Source organism: Panthera uncia, chromosome E1 (assembly GCF_023721935.1).
Source record: "Panthera uncia isolate 11264 chromosome E1, Puncia_PCG_1.0, whole genome shotgun sequence".
Taxonomy (NCBI): domain Eukaryota; kingdom Metazoa; phylum Chordata; class Mammalia; order Carnivora; family Felidae; genus Panthera; species Panthera uncia.
In genome coordinates, this window is record NC_064814.1 from 59,782,814 (window position 1) to 59,796,570 (window position 13,757).

Here is a 13,757-nt window from a genome sequence, read left to right on the forward strand (position 1 = left end):
TGCGCGGGGGCTGCGCCGCGGCCTTTGCTTCCCCCAGCCCTCCGCTCTGTACGAGCCTGTAGACCTCGTTCACTCGTGTTTACGGCAAGTATTTACCGAGTGCCCACTGCCGAGGACGGGCAGGTCGTGGGGCACCCTTGCCCCGGGCCCTTGTCTCCTGGCTTCCAGAGAGGGGAGAAAACCGTCGTTTTCTGGTCCTGATGGGAGCATTGAAAGAAATGGGTCACTCAGCCCGTCGCCAGCACTGCCGTTCTGTTGGTTTTCAAACAGCAAGACCCCTAGGGTAGAGATTCTTAAACCCTTCTATATCATTCATTTTGAAAAATGTAGGGAAGTGCCGTGAGCCATAGAGATAATGGTTTTGTTCAGGAAAACACCAGCACCTGCAGTTTCGTGTGTCATTTCAGGGGGTTCATGGAGTTCCTGAAGTCCACCTGGGGGAACCTAGTAGGGACCTCTAGCCATAGATGCTCACGTCAGTCGAAGCGCCCGTACTTTTTCATTGTCTTACATATTTCACCTTCAAGAAAGATCTTTGGTCCGCGTATACTGCAGGAGAATCGAGGGAGGAACACTCCACTAGGTGTATCTGTATTGCTAGTTCCAACATTCTATTTGTTTAAGTCCTTCCCATCAAGACTACTTCCTAGTCTCAGGTTAAGCATAACCAGACTGTCACCTGCATGGTAGTGTTGTTACGGAAACTGGTCCGGATCACCCAGCAGAAGAACCAAGCGGCACTGGGAGATCTTGGAAGGCAGGAGGTTTATTTTACACTGGTGGGCTCAGAGGAGATCGTTCTCCAGAGGTCTGAGTCCTGAGCTTAAGCAGCAGGGACAACTTATAGTCTGTTTGAGCACCGCAAGCGGGGTGGGAAAAAAAACCCAGAACAGGAGTCTTGTGGCAGGGACTGGAATTCCCCTATCAGTCCTGTTGGCCGTCTTATAACAGATTTCCCCCTATCATTCCCCCCTTTGATGCCCCTTTAAACGGATATAGGCCGTATTAGAGGGCATCATCTTTATTTATTTCGGGCTGGTCCTTTCTCTCAGTTCCCTGACTTTGGTTGTGACTGTTCCTGACTGGTTTATAAAGTAACATCATTTTTCTCTGAAGAAGATGCAGGTGCCCCTTTTCTTGGCAGTGAGGAGGTCAAGTGCCCGTCTGTTCTGGAGGGCAACTCCTGCCAGGGAACTTATTTGGCTCTGTAGGGACACTAGGGAGTTGGCCACTCGTTAGTCCCACACAAGAGCCTATGTCCCTATCCCCGTGGCTATCACTGCCCCTAGGAGGATGGGTAGTAACACTGCTCGTTTAGCCCAAGCCTTAAGACTGAAGGGTAATCTAAGCACCAACTTTTGTCTTGAGAATCTTTTAATCTCTTTTTCCTGAAGCTTGAGGCATATACTTTAGTGCAAACACTTCCCCCAAATGGCACTGGCAACCTTACTCGAAGGGAAACCAGCAGACTGAAAGAGGTTACACCACATTTAAGCTTTTAAAGCCCCCAGATTCTTCCACAGTGGGGCCCAGATTAGAGGCAATCAAAACCAACAAAACATCCTATCCATAAGAGGAAGGTGATTGCGGACAGGAACCTCTCACTGTTTCCCCAGCTTTCTGGGGCATCCTCTGCCAATCTGATGGCAAGGAGTAAGAACAGTCTATTTATTTTATAGGACTGGTGAGTCCTCAGGCTTCTGCCCTGCATAGACCAGCCAGCTTCCAGGGTGTGGCTGGAGCAGGGCTGAAGATCGGACTTGGGTCATTCTTCCAAGTCTGAGGCTCCTCGGGATTGGTCCTCTTGACTCCGGAGTGGTGGGCCCGTGGAGTGATACCTGTGACCCTGAGGGCAGTGGGGGTGGCCAGAATAACAGTATGAGGCCCAGTCCACTGTGGTTTGAGAGGATCTTTTTTCCAGTCTTTGACCTAGAGTGAGTCCCTCGGTGAGAAGTGATGTACAGGGGATCCTAAAGAGATTGGTGCTTTCTCGAGGGTATCGTTGAAACTCATTTAGGGTGGCCCCTAACGCTTGAAGTTGTTTTCTTATTTCCTTTCTGGGAGGCTCCCTAACATGGAGGGGGCCTTCCATATATTAGTTCAAAAGGGGAGAAACCTTGAGTTCCTGGTGTGCAATGGACATGCAGGAGGGCCAGGGGCAACAGGTCCGGCCATGGGAGGTCTGTTTCCTGGCAGAACTTGGCTAAGGTTCCCTTGAGGGTGAGATTCATTCGCCCTACTTTCCCTGAGCTTTGAGGCCGGTAAGCATTGTAAAGCTTTGAGGGAGCTGGTTAAAGTTTGTATAATGTCCACAGGTCCATTTCCACCGTGGATTGTGGCCGGCAGGCCGAACCGGGGGACAATTTCTTCTTTGAACTCCTGGTGGGGGTCGCGGCGCGGATAAGGGAGGGAGCTGTGTCTACCTCCTTATTAGCTGCCACCTTGGCTCCTTTGCTAGACGATTTCCTCGTGCTGTAGGGTCGTCTCCCTTCTGGTGTCCTTTGCAGTGTAGACCCGTAACTTCTTTTGGAAGCCAGACGGCCTCGAGGAGCTTTAGTATTTCCTCTTTGTTTTTGACCGCCTTCTCCGCCGTGGTGAGGAGGCCCCTGTCTTTGTAGATTGCCCCATGTATGTGTACAGTAGCAAAGGTGTACCGGGAGTCAGTTGACTCGCTTGTCCTTGCTAATGGTGAGAGCTTGGATTAAGGCATGTCACTGCATACCCTGCCTTTCGAACGCCCTCTGTGATGAAGCTGCCACCGTCCCTGAACAAGGTGAGGTCTGGGTTCTCTAGGGCCTGGTCACGCAGGTACGGGCGGCTTGCGAAAACTTGCTTGGTCACCTCAGAGCAGTCACGATCTGGTTTCTCTTTCTCGGAAGGTAGGAAAGTTGCGAGGTTCAGCGTCCACACTGTTTTAAGAGTGACCCGTGGATTCTTGCAGAGGAGCCCCTCCTATTGTGCTAGCTGGGAGTTGGAGAGGCGTGAGAGATGTGACCGCATGGGGAACCTTAGTTCTTGTCCCAGGGTGAGTTTCTCAGCCTCCTTAATGAGCAGAACTGTGGCCGCTTGTGCCCTAAGGCATAGTGGCCATCCGCTGCCACTGGGTCCATCCTCTTCGACAGGGCCAACAGTCTGTGTGAGAACCCTGAGGATGACCTTTTCCTTCTCATGCACAAAGAGAATAAAGGCTCTTCTGTATTCGGCAGGCCAAGGGCTGGTTCCTGCCCCAAGGCGGCCTTTATCTCTAGGAAGACAGCTTTGGCCTCCTCTGCCAGACAGGGGATTCTCGATCTGGCCCTAACAGGAGATTATAGAGAGATCTTGCTATTACTGAGAATCTGGGAATCTGGATTCGGCAGAATCCCGCAGCCCCCAGGAATTCTTGTAGCCCCCTCTTAGTTTGTGTCTGGGGTAGGGAAGTGATGACCTTCTTTTTCTCCAGCTCTAGAGCTCTCTTTCCATGATACCTGATACCCTGAGGTCGACAGAAGTTGGAGGAGGGCCCTGTGCCCTCTGTACAATTCTCTTGGGTATTGCTGGCAAGGAGGAGCTCTTCCGCATACTGGAGAAGGGTGCAGTGTGTGGCCTCCCTTTGAAAGCCAGCGAGGTCTCTGGCCAGTGCCTCCCCAAAGAGGGCAGGCGAGTTTTTTAAACCCTTGTGGGAGGCACCTCCAAGTCATTTGCATCTGACGCCCTGTGTCTGCTTCGGTCCGCTTGAAGGCAAACAAGGGTTGGCTTGGGGGGGGGGGGCAGGCGGAGGCAGAAGAAGACATCCTTTAAGTCTAGGCAGGTAAACCATCTGGCAGAGCCTGGAATCTGGCCGAAGAGGGTGTATGGCTTCGGGACCACTGCGTGCAAGGAGACGGTCACTTCTTGAACTGGGTGGATACCCTCCTCCCAGCTTCTCGACTGGCAAAAGTGGGGTGTTCCAGGTTGATTGGCATTCAGCCAGCATGCCTGCTTCTTTGAGTCTTGTCAGGTGTTCTTGGATGCCTGCCCTTGCCTCTTGTGGGAGGGGGTATTGCCACTGTCTCTGCGGTCGAGCCCCTGGGATTAATTCTACAATGACAGGGGCCGGTGGTGGGCAAGTCGGTGGGGGGGGGGGGCGGTGGGGGTTGTCCTAGGCCCATACAGTGGGGAGGGCAGTCCTGAATTCAGGTGGGCTGCTCGGTTGGGCCTGGGCACAGGAGAACCTCCATTTTTTAATTCAGTTGGAGGCTGGTGCGTCTTTTGGCCCAAAGGTTATTTGGGCCCCCAGCTTTGAGAGTATATCCTGGCCGAGGAGAGGGATAGGGCACTCAGGTAGGTAGAGGAACTCGTGCCGTACTGTGTGGCCCCCGAGTTTACATAAAAGTCATAGTTTGGCCCCCTACTTTCATTTTGGCTGTGGGCTCATGGGGGCCGAGAAGAAGAGAGCCTGGTCCCCCTCAATCTGAATCTCTTCCTGCCAGGCCTATGAAGTCTTTTTTGCAGGGTTCTTGTGCATATCGGTTGGGTTTCAAGGGCCTTTACCTGGTTGGGACATTTATTCTTTTAATGTCCTTTTTCTTTGCAGTGGGCACATTGATCCCTTGCTAAGGAGGTTTTGGGCTTCCCCCTTTTGGCAGCTGGACCTTCCCTGTCCTTTGGTTGTGGCTCTCTTGTGCCTCGAGGTCAAATGGGTGTAAGCCTCGAGTAGGCTCTCACAATAATCCCCAGGGGATTCCCCTTGGGCTGGGCAGACTCACAGGCTTCTTAGCCCTTGCTCGGATCCCCCGGAGGAGAGCCTCTTGGTACCGGTGGCTGTGGACCGGCACCTGGAGAGTGCTGTGCCTGGCCGAGGGCGCAATCTGGCCACTGGTCCAAGGGAGAGAAGATCTGCTGGGTCCAGAGGTGGTGGGGAGACCGAAGGCGGCGGAGTATCGGGAACCGGGAGGTTCATATGGTGGGGGCAAGATTGGTTCTTCCTCTGGATCGCCAGTGAGACCTTGTGGCGGTTGGGACTTCTGTTGACCTTCCTTGAGCTACTTTGTCGAGGTGATGAAGACCCTAGCCTGTCCCTGTTTGTTGCAGGTAGATCACACACAAGGGGGAAGGGTTTGGGCAGTCTCTAACGAGGACTCGATATATGGGAGCTGATCAGGGTAACCTGGGTCTCTGGCGACAACATGCCAGATGTGGCGGACCGTTGGGACATCCAAGGTTCCCTCTGAGGGCCATCCTACACCAACTCACATGAGGTCCTTAACTTGCCGGTGGTTATATTAATTCCATAGTCTCCTGAAAACACCTTTTTTTCTCTGTCCTGACCCCATAATGTTCCCGTGAGACAGAGGTATAAGGGTGCCCCCTCTAATGAGGAGACCAGTCAGATGCCTGTCTGGCCGTGTCCTGAAGGAACCTGGGTGACACTTAGCTGTAGCAGTCTCAGCTTTGTGACTTACGATCGGAAAGTATTCCGATGCCGGCACACACTGTGTGCTGTTCACCATGGAATTGCAGATGGGTCCACTCAGACTCCGTGGGCTTTTGGGGACTTTACGGGTGCCCGCCAGTGGAGCCACAGAATCGAACTCAGCAGGCAAGCCAGACCGAGTCGCACATTCACACTCACGTACACACCAGAGGTTGCTACATTCCCTCCCACAGAATGTCTCCCTCTGAGACCCCTGAGGTCTCCGGGGAATGATCAGGTTTCCCTTCCACCACTACGGGTGGGCTGGACAGGACAGAATTGGGTCCCAGGCCTTCCGGTATTCGACCTTGGGTCCAGGGCCTCACCTGCTAAGTCTCCTCGAGTCCGGCAGGAATGGCAGAGCAGGCTGGCCCGAGGCTACCGAGCGGGAGACTGCCGAAATCCAGTGAGGGTGCGCCTTCTCCCTTGCGGCTCCTCGTTCCGTCACCGCCTCTCCATTTTCCCAAACCGGTGGCAACAGTGGGCCAGCGCGGTTGGGTTTCCCCGTCGGGGAACCAAATGTTACATAACCTGGTCTGGATCACCAGCGGAAGAACCAAGCGGCACTTGGAGATCTTGGAAGGCGGGAGGTTTATTTTACACCGGCAGGCTCAGAGGAGATCATTCTCCCGAGCATCAGCAGCGGGGACAATTTATAGTCTGTTGGAGCGGGGCAAGCGGGGTGGGAAGAAGAACCCAGAAGGAGAGTCTTCGGGCAAGGTCTGGAATTCCCCTGTGAGTCCTGTCGGCCATCTAGTGACAGATTTTCCCCTATCAGTGTGAGGGACACCTTCTTACTCAAATCCTTGTCAACCTTGTGGAACATTCCCTTGCCTGCCACACTTGGCAATTAGTTAGAAGCCATGAACAACCTGATGCCTATCACCAGACCACTGGCCGAGTAAATTTCGGTGAACCTGTTCCATGGACTGCGCTGCATCTGTTGGAAATGTGCCGTGGTTTTCCACGTGCTGATGTGCAGAGATGGTCACTACAGAACTTCAATAAAAGCGTGTTTATGGTACAATATGGCACTATAATCCCACGTTTGTAAAAAGTGTGAAAAGTATTTTCAAAATTCCAGTATCTGAAGGGAGACAAGAAATAACACGGCACCTGTAGAAAGTAGAATTAGAGACAGGGGCTGTGGTTTTCACTCTGTGCTCCGTACATTTTTGTGGTTTTCAATGAACATTTAAACTTTTTGTGACGCTTGAAACATAGTCCGTAAATATATTCAACATGGGGCTTGAACTCATGACCCTGAGATTGAGAGTTGCATGCTCTTAGGACTGGGCCAGCCAGGTGCCCCTGCTCATTATTCTTTATAACAAAAACTTAAATAAAACCTCATTAACTGGAATGCTTTTTTTTCATCGCAGTGCAGAGGAGTAGGAAAAGGATTTTGAAAATGCAGACTGTGCCCACAGAGAAACACATATGTGAGATTTTCAAATAATATGTGAGGTTTGCCAATACTGGAGAAACAGAACAGACCTGCCTCCGAAGTTAAACACACAGCACAGACCTACCTCTAAACTTAAACACACACACATGCACACACGTGCTGCAGGCATCAAGTTGACGCAGATGCAGACTTACGGCCTCAAGCCTTGACTCCCTTGATGTCACACAACAGAAGCCACAATTAAAAAAAATTTGAGCTGAAATGACGGTAAGGCCACTTGCCCAGGAAGGTCTTAGTATTTGCACAACAGCCTTCACACAGGGCGTGACCTAGCTGTGCATCCCCAAGCTCATGTGGCACTTCTGCTTCCTGGAGGGGGTGCCCTCGCACGTGGTCTCTGGGGCTGGCGGTAGAAGCACAGTGGACACTCCCCTCCCACCCCCCACCCCAGGACCATCTGCAGAAGACAGCAGTTAGAAACAGTTCTTAATGCTGCAGGCAGTAGTTAGGAGAAAACAACCTTGTAAGTCAAAGCTAAAATCAGACATCAAAGACCACACAGAACATTTTCCAAGATTGATCTAGTGGTGGCAGGAGGGTATCAAAACACCAAAAATCATAGCTTTGGAACTGCCACGGGTGACGCTTAACGTTGAAGCTAACGTATATTAGCACTAAATTTATGCGTGATGTAAGAATCCTGTGAGTGCCTCATATGCCTTCGTAGCACAGGCTCCAGGGCCAGACTGCCTCAGTGAGAATACAGTGCCTACCGTTAACCAGCTGTGTGGCCCTGGCTGAGTGATGTACCTACCCACTTATTCAGCCTTGAAAAAGAAGGAAATTCTGATACATGCTATAGCATGGATAAATCTAGAAAGCATTATGCTAAATGAAGTAAGCCGGACACAAAAGAGCAAACGTATGATTGTACCTATATGATGTACCTAGAATATTCAAGTTCGTAGAGACAGAAGGTAGAGAGGTCATGATCAGGGCCTGGGAGGGGAGGGGAGTAGAGAGTTATTTAGTGCTTAGACTTTCCGTCCAGGATGATGAAAAAGTTCTGGAGATGAGTGCTGGTGATGGTTGTACAATAATGTGAACGTACTTCATGCCACTGAATTGTACACATAACAGTAGTTAAAATGGTAAATTTGAGGTTACGTTCTACCACCCCAAAAGCCTAAAAAATGCGCATACCCGTTGATTCAGTTATTCTATGTCTAGGACTATCCTAAAGAAATTACTGGATGTATGCAGAGTCGCACTACAAGATGTCCCTCACAGAATTGTTCATGAAACCAAGAATTGAAAACAACCTAAATGTCTACCAGTAGAAGAGAGAGTAAGTACAAGTGTCGTATGCCCATCCTGTGGCATACCGTGCGTCTGGTAAGAGTACGCAAGGCCTGGGGCGCCTGGGTGGCGCAGTCGGTTAAGCGTCCGACTTCAGCCAGGTCACGATCTCGAGGTCCGTGAGTTCGAGCCCCGCGTCAGGCTCTGGGCTGATGGCTCGGAGCCTGGAGCCTGTTTCCGATTCTGTGTCTCCCTCTCTCTCTGCCCCTCCCCCGATCATGCTCTGTCTCTCTCTGTCCCCAAAATAAAAAAAAAAAAGAGTACACAAGGCCTGTGCATCTTGATTCACGCGCACTGTTATTTTAAAAAACTGGGAAAATGTGTATCGCATCATACGTACACATAACAAGTACATATACATGCGTAAACACGTCAGGAAATGGGTAGGATGTACAGCCAGCTGTTACCTATAAAAAGAAAAAGCGACATGAGGGGGTGATGGAAAAGTTTCCCCATTTTCTTTGTATACATCTATATTCTTTGAATCTTGTACAGTGACTGTTTATTTATGTACTCCTGTGGTTCTGGTTATGTATTGTTGCATAACCAACACCCCAGAAGTTAGTGGTGTAAAAACAGCCTTTCTCCTCTCACAATTTTGTGGTCAGGGTTTTGAGCAGGGCACAACAGGGACAACTCATGTCTGCTCCATGACTGGAGCTTCAGCTGGGGTGGCTCCCATGTCCAGAGATTGCTGGAAAGGAATGGGACGCTTGACTGGGGTTATGTGTCTGTGGCTTCGGTACTGGCTGTCTGCTGGTGACTCCTTGGTGCTTGCCCCCCTTGTGTCTGCTGGGACTGGAATATCCAAGTGACTTCTTCACCTGCGTGTGGCGTGCCTGCGCTGGGCTGTCTGGAACAGGTAGATTGCTGCACGTCTGTCTCTGTCCGTGTGCATAGCTTGGGCTTCCTCATGGCGTGGCGGTCTCAAGATAATCAGCCTTCTTAAATGGCGGCTGGTGTTCTCAGAGGTAGCATTCCAGGAAGCCCCAGGTGGTGGCTTCAAGACTTCTCAGATAGGCCCAGAAGGTCATGTCCACTTCATTCTGTTGCCCAAGCTTGTCACCAAGGCCAGTCTAGGCACCCCTTGTCAATAAGTAATAAGGAATTTGCGGCCGTTTTTAACCTACCACACTTAACGTGATGTTAAAAGACTTTCAACAGGAAATTCAACCTGACCCATGATTTATAGTGACCTTCATTAAAGCACAGCACACCCGCCTCTTTCGTTTCTTTTACCAGTCACTGCAAACGGAGTCTTTTTGGAAATCTTCTACTGGGCCTGTTGCTTCCTTCCAAGTTTCTTATGCCATTCCTCAAATTAATGTCCAGGCCAGTGGTTTTCATCTCTGGCAGCACATTAGAGTCATCTGGAGAGCTTTAAAAAATCTTGATGCCCAGACCAAATACATCAGAATCTCCAGGGGCTGGCACCCAGGTGCTGTGGTCTGAAAGTTTGTGTCTTCTCAAAATTCCTATGTTGAAATCCTAATGCCTGGTGTGATGGGATTAGATGGTGGGACCTTTGGAGTTTCTTGGGTCGTGAGGGTGGATCCCTCATTAATGGGATTAAGCCTCTTATAAGAGAGACCCCACAGAGCTCCCAAGCCCCCTCTACCCTGTGAGTACCAAAGGTCAGCAGTCTGCAACCCAGAAGAGGGCACTCCCCGACCATACCGGCACCATGATCTGCGGCTTCCAGCCTCCAGAACCATGGCAAATAAATTCTGGGGGGTGCCTGGCCGTCTCAGTCAGTGGAGCATGGAGACTCTTGATCTTGGGGTTATGAGTCTGAGCCCCACATTAGGCATCGAGATTATTTAAAATAAAATCTTTTTAAAAAAAGAAAGAAATTCCTGTTGTTTATAACCCACCCAGGCTGTAATATTTTGTTATAGCAGCCCAAATGGACTAAGACAGCGGGTCTCAGAAGTTTTTAATTTTTTTTAATGTTTATTTATTTTTGAGAGAGAGAGAGCGTGTGCGCACAAGCACCAGTGAGCAAGCGGGGGAGGGGCAGAGAGAGAGGGAGACACAGAATCCAAAGCAGGCTCCAGGCTCTGAGCTGTCAGCACAGAGCCCGACGCGGGGCTCGAACTCACGAACTGTGAGATCGTGACCTGAACCGAAGTCGGACGCTTAACTGACTGATACCCAGGCGCCCCCTCGGGTGTTAGAAGTTTTTAAAGCTCTGCTGATGAATCCATTGTTTACAAGAATCGGAACCACTGGTCTAGACTGTGAGTAACTGACCCGGCACCAGCGGTTTCAGAAGCGGCTGCTTAGCACTTGTCAGCCAGCAGTCCTCGTCGGCAAAGCGATGGGTTGGCTGTACCACCTGGTCATGGAATTGCGAGAAGCTTTGGCTGATAGTGAGCCTGCGTCCTCCCTTTCCAGAGCTGAGCGCTGTGCGCCACGGAGCCCGCTCGAGCTCTGCATCTTTCACCCTCTGGCCACAGCCAGCTCCGAGGATGAAACGTCTTGGTGAGCGGCTTCTGTCTGTGCTGGGTCTGATGCTTACTCTCTAAGTCCTCTGCCCAGGGACCTTGTTGAACAAAACGGTTGTAAGGACAGAAAGCACGGCACTTTCTGAAATAGCTTCAGTCCCACGGGCTGCCTGCTTGCTTCCCAGGGGAAGCTCTACGCTGTTGGAGCTGCCTGATGGAACTGCAGAGGGAACTTGCAGACCCTGAGTTCCCGGGAGGAGACAGAGGGGAGCCTTTGAGAAGTACAAGTGTCATGTGAATGGCTCGTCTGTCTGCCAGGAGGGTCTTGAGGAAAAAAAATACAAAGGCCTGAGGGGTACTCCCAGCATCGCAGAGCAGGCGGGGTGGACAGGAAGCCGTGCCAGGGCCAGGACCCCGGGTCCCCACCTCTCGCGTTCCCTGCCGCCCTCCCCGCAGCAGAACCTGCAGCTTTCTTTCTTCCCTTTGTTGTTGGAAGAGACTTCTTCTTGTGGCTGGAGCACACACCCTGCTTCAAACCAACAGCCAGAGATTGGCTGGAATAACCTTGGGAGATAGATAGATTTTTAATAACACAGAACATGAATACCGATGTCACCATCCCCCATACTTAACAAACGTGATGTCTACTTGCTTGATTTTGTTATTTCTATTTTGTGAGAAGGCACCTCCAGACTGTTCACGTGTTGAGAGCCTACGTGTGGTGCCCTGAGGCAGCCAGACTACTTCCGTGGGCTTCTCGAGCTCATTCCTCTAGTCAACCAGGTTGGCTGGGGGCCCTCTAGCATTTGGACAACCCTGAGAGAAACCTTGAAGAGGAGGGACTCCATCCTGCCCAGGGGGAACTATATTGTCCCAGGAGATAAGGCAGTGGAAGCGTGCCCCATCCCCGAGCACACGGCGAGGGGCCACTAGTTCTTTCCTGCTGGCCTCCGCTCTCCCTGCCCCCCAGGAAAGGGCCCCCATTTGGGAGAGATGAAAGAGTTTGTACAGAATGCAAAGTAGGCATGGACAGGCCTCTCGGGGGCCATTTGGTAAGGGCTCACCTTCATGAAAGGTCTCACCTTTTTAAGTTCTTCCCACCAAAACACCTAGTTGTGTTCTTGTGTTGGATGTTAAAGATGCTAGATGCAAGCACGTAAACTATACCACACTTTTTATAATATTTAATTTTCTAGGAGCCTTAAAAAATGGGGGATAGGCTTTGCTAGACCTCTAAGAAGTCCTGTCTGACCAACTGGAAAAGACAGGTTGGACCTGTCTCATTCTGGGGATAGAAAAATCCCCCATCTGTGGTGTTCAAACACCCAGACTTGGGGGCTGGCGGAACTGATCCTAAGTGCTGAGGAGAGGCAAGAGCTGAGCTCCCCTTTCCACGTTGTTCTCCATCTTCAGCGGGCCCTCGGGGAGAGGAAGCACGGAGCTGGGCCTGGAAGCTTAAGTCTGAGCTGTGGGTGTTTCTGAGATTATTCTGCCCAGATAACTAGGCTAGGAGAGAGAGAGGATTTCAGGACAAGTACTCATTTCAGAATTAAAGATCACAGAGTTTCCAGGAGGGCCCTTTGGACCTTTCTTGAGGAACGTGAAGGTGACTGCAGGTGCGGGAGGGCCAGGTGTACTGTCTCTTGCCACTCCCCTCCCATGTTGTGAGCCCCTTGGCCTAGTCACCAGTCTCTTCCCTGATTTCCTTGATTTTAGCCTAGACAACACACTGTGAAAGAATCCCTGCAGATTCTGGAAGGTCACAATCGAAAAAATCTTAACGTGGTCCCTGCAGGGTTTTTTCTGCTTTCTAGAAGATAAACAGCTATGGCATCTTTGGGAAGACAACTTGGCTGGAGTAAGGGATGAGGCCTCTCCAAGGCCCTTTGGCCTCCTGTTCTCACTGCCACCTTTAATACCTAGGGAGCTGTTAACAATTGCTATATAAAGTCCCTAGAATGTTTTTGTTTGCTTTTACAACCTCTTAACAAGGGAAGAGGAAGTTAAAAAAAAAAAAAAAAAACCACACACAGGGAGGCAGAATGGGAAGCCACCCAAACTCCTCCATCTCACTTCCCCTTCACATAAGCACAAGGGTGCTTCCAAAGATCCAAAAATACTTGAGAGGTCCAAGAGTACATTTATGTCCTACAAATAGAACCCTTCTTGTCTAGGGCTTTGGGGACACTTAACAAGCCTTTTCTATAGGAAAACCTATATGAACTTTTCAAAGCAGAGTGGAATGAACCTCATGTTCTAATCAATGCAGAAAAAAATCTGGGGGGGGGGGGGGGGGCTGAGAGAGCGCACACACGAGCAGAGGCAGGGCAGAGAGAGGGAGAGAGAGAGAGAGAGAGAGAGGGAGAGAGAGAGAATATCCTAGGCAGGCTCCACACTGACAGTGCAGACCCTGACATCAAACCTTGAGATCATGACCTGAGCCAAAATCAAGACTCAGATGCTTCCGCAATTGAGCCGCCCAGGCGCCCCCTGAAATTTGTTTTAAGAGGAAAATTTTCTTGACCAGTTGACCAACTCTTGGCTTAAAGGGGAAGTAAAATAAAAACTGCAATGACAAGCTATTTTGAAATGATCGATAGAGAATATTGTATATAAAAATTATGGGAAATAAAGCTGTACTTTGAGGAAAACTCATAGCCTTAAATGCTTTTATCATTAAACAGAGATTAGAAATAAAATACACTGATATTTATTGTTCTCTACCCTGGAAGACCCAGTCATGTGTGTGATGTTGATGTAGGTATATCAGGAGAGCAGAAGAGGACACAGGTCAGAACAGGATTATAACTAAGCCTCCCAGCTAAGTCAACTGTGTTTGGTGCTAAAAAGAAGTTCTAAACAAAGTACCCTGGGAGCCCAGAAGAAAGTTATTCTCACTTGCGGTGAGAGCCAGAGTCAGCTGTTCAGGGCCTGTGTCACAAAGATCTTTAAAGCTTTGTTGAGGAGTCTGTGCTTTATTATCAGGACAGTGGGGAACCACTGGAGGAGGGGTGTGTGTGTATGTGTGTGTAAAGACTTTTATTTTTGTTGCTGCTCTTTTGTTTTGTTTTTCTCTTTCATAATAGTTTCCCAGATGTGGAACTGCTTG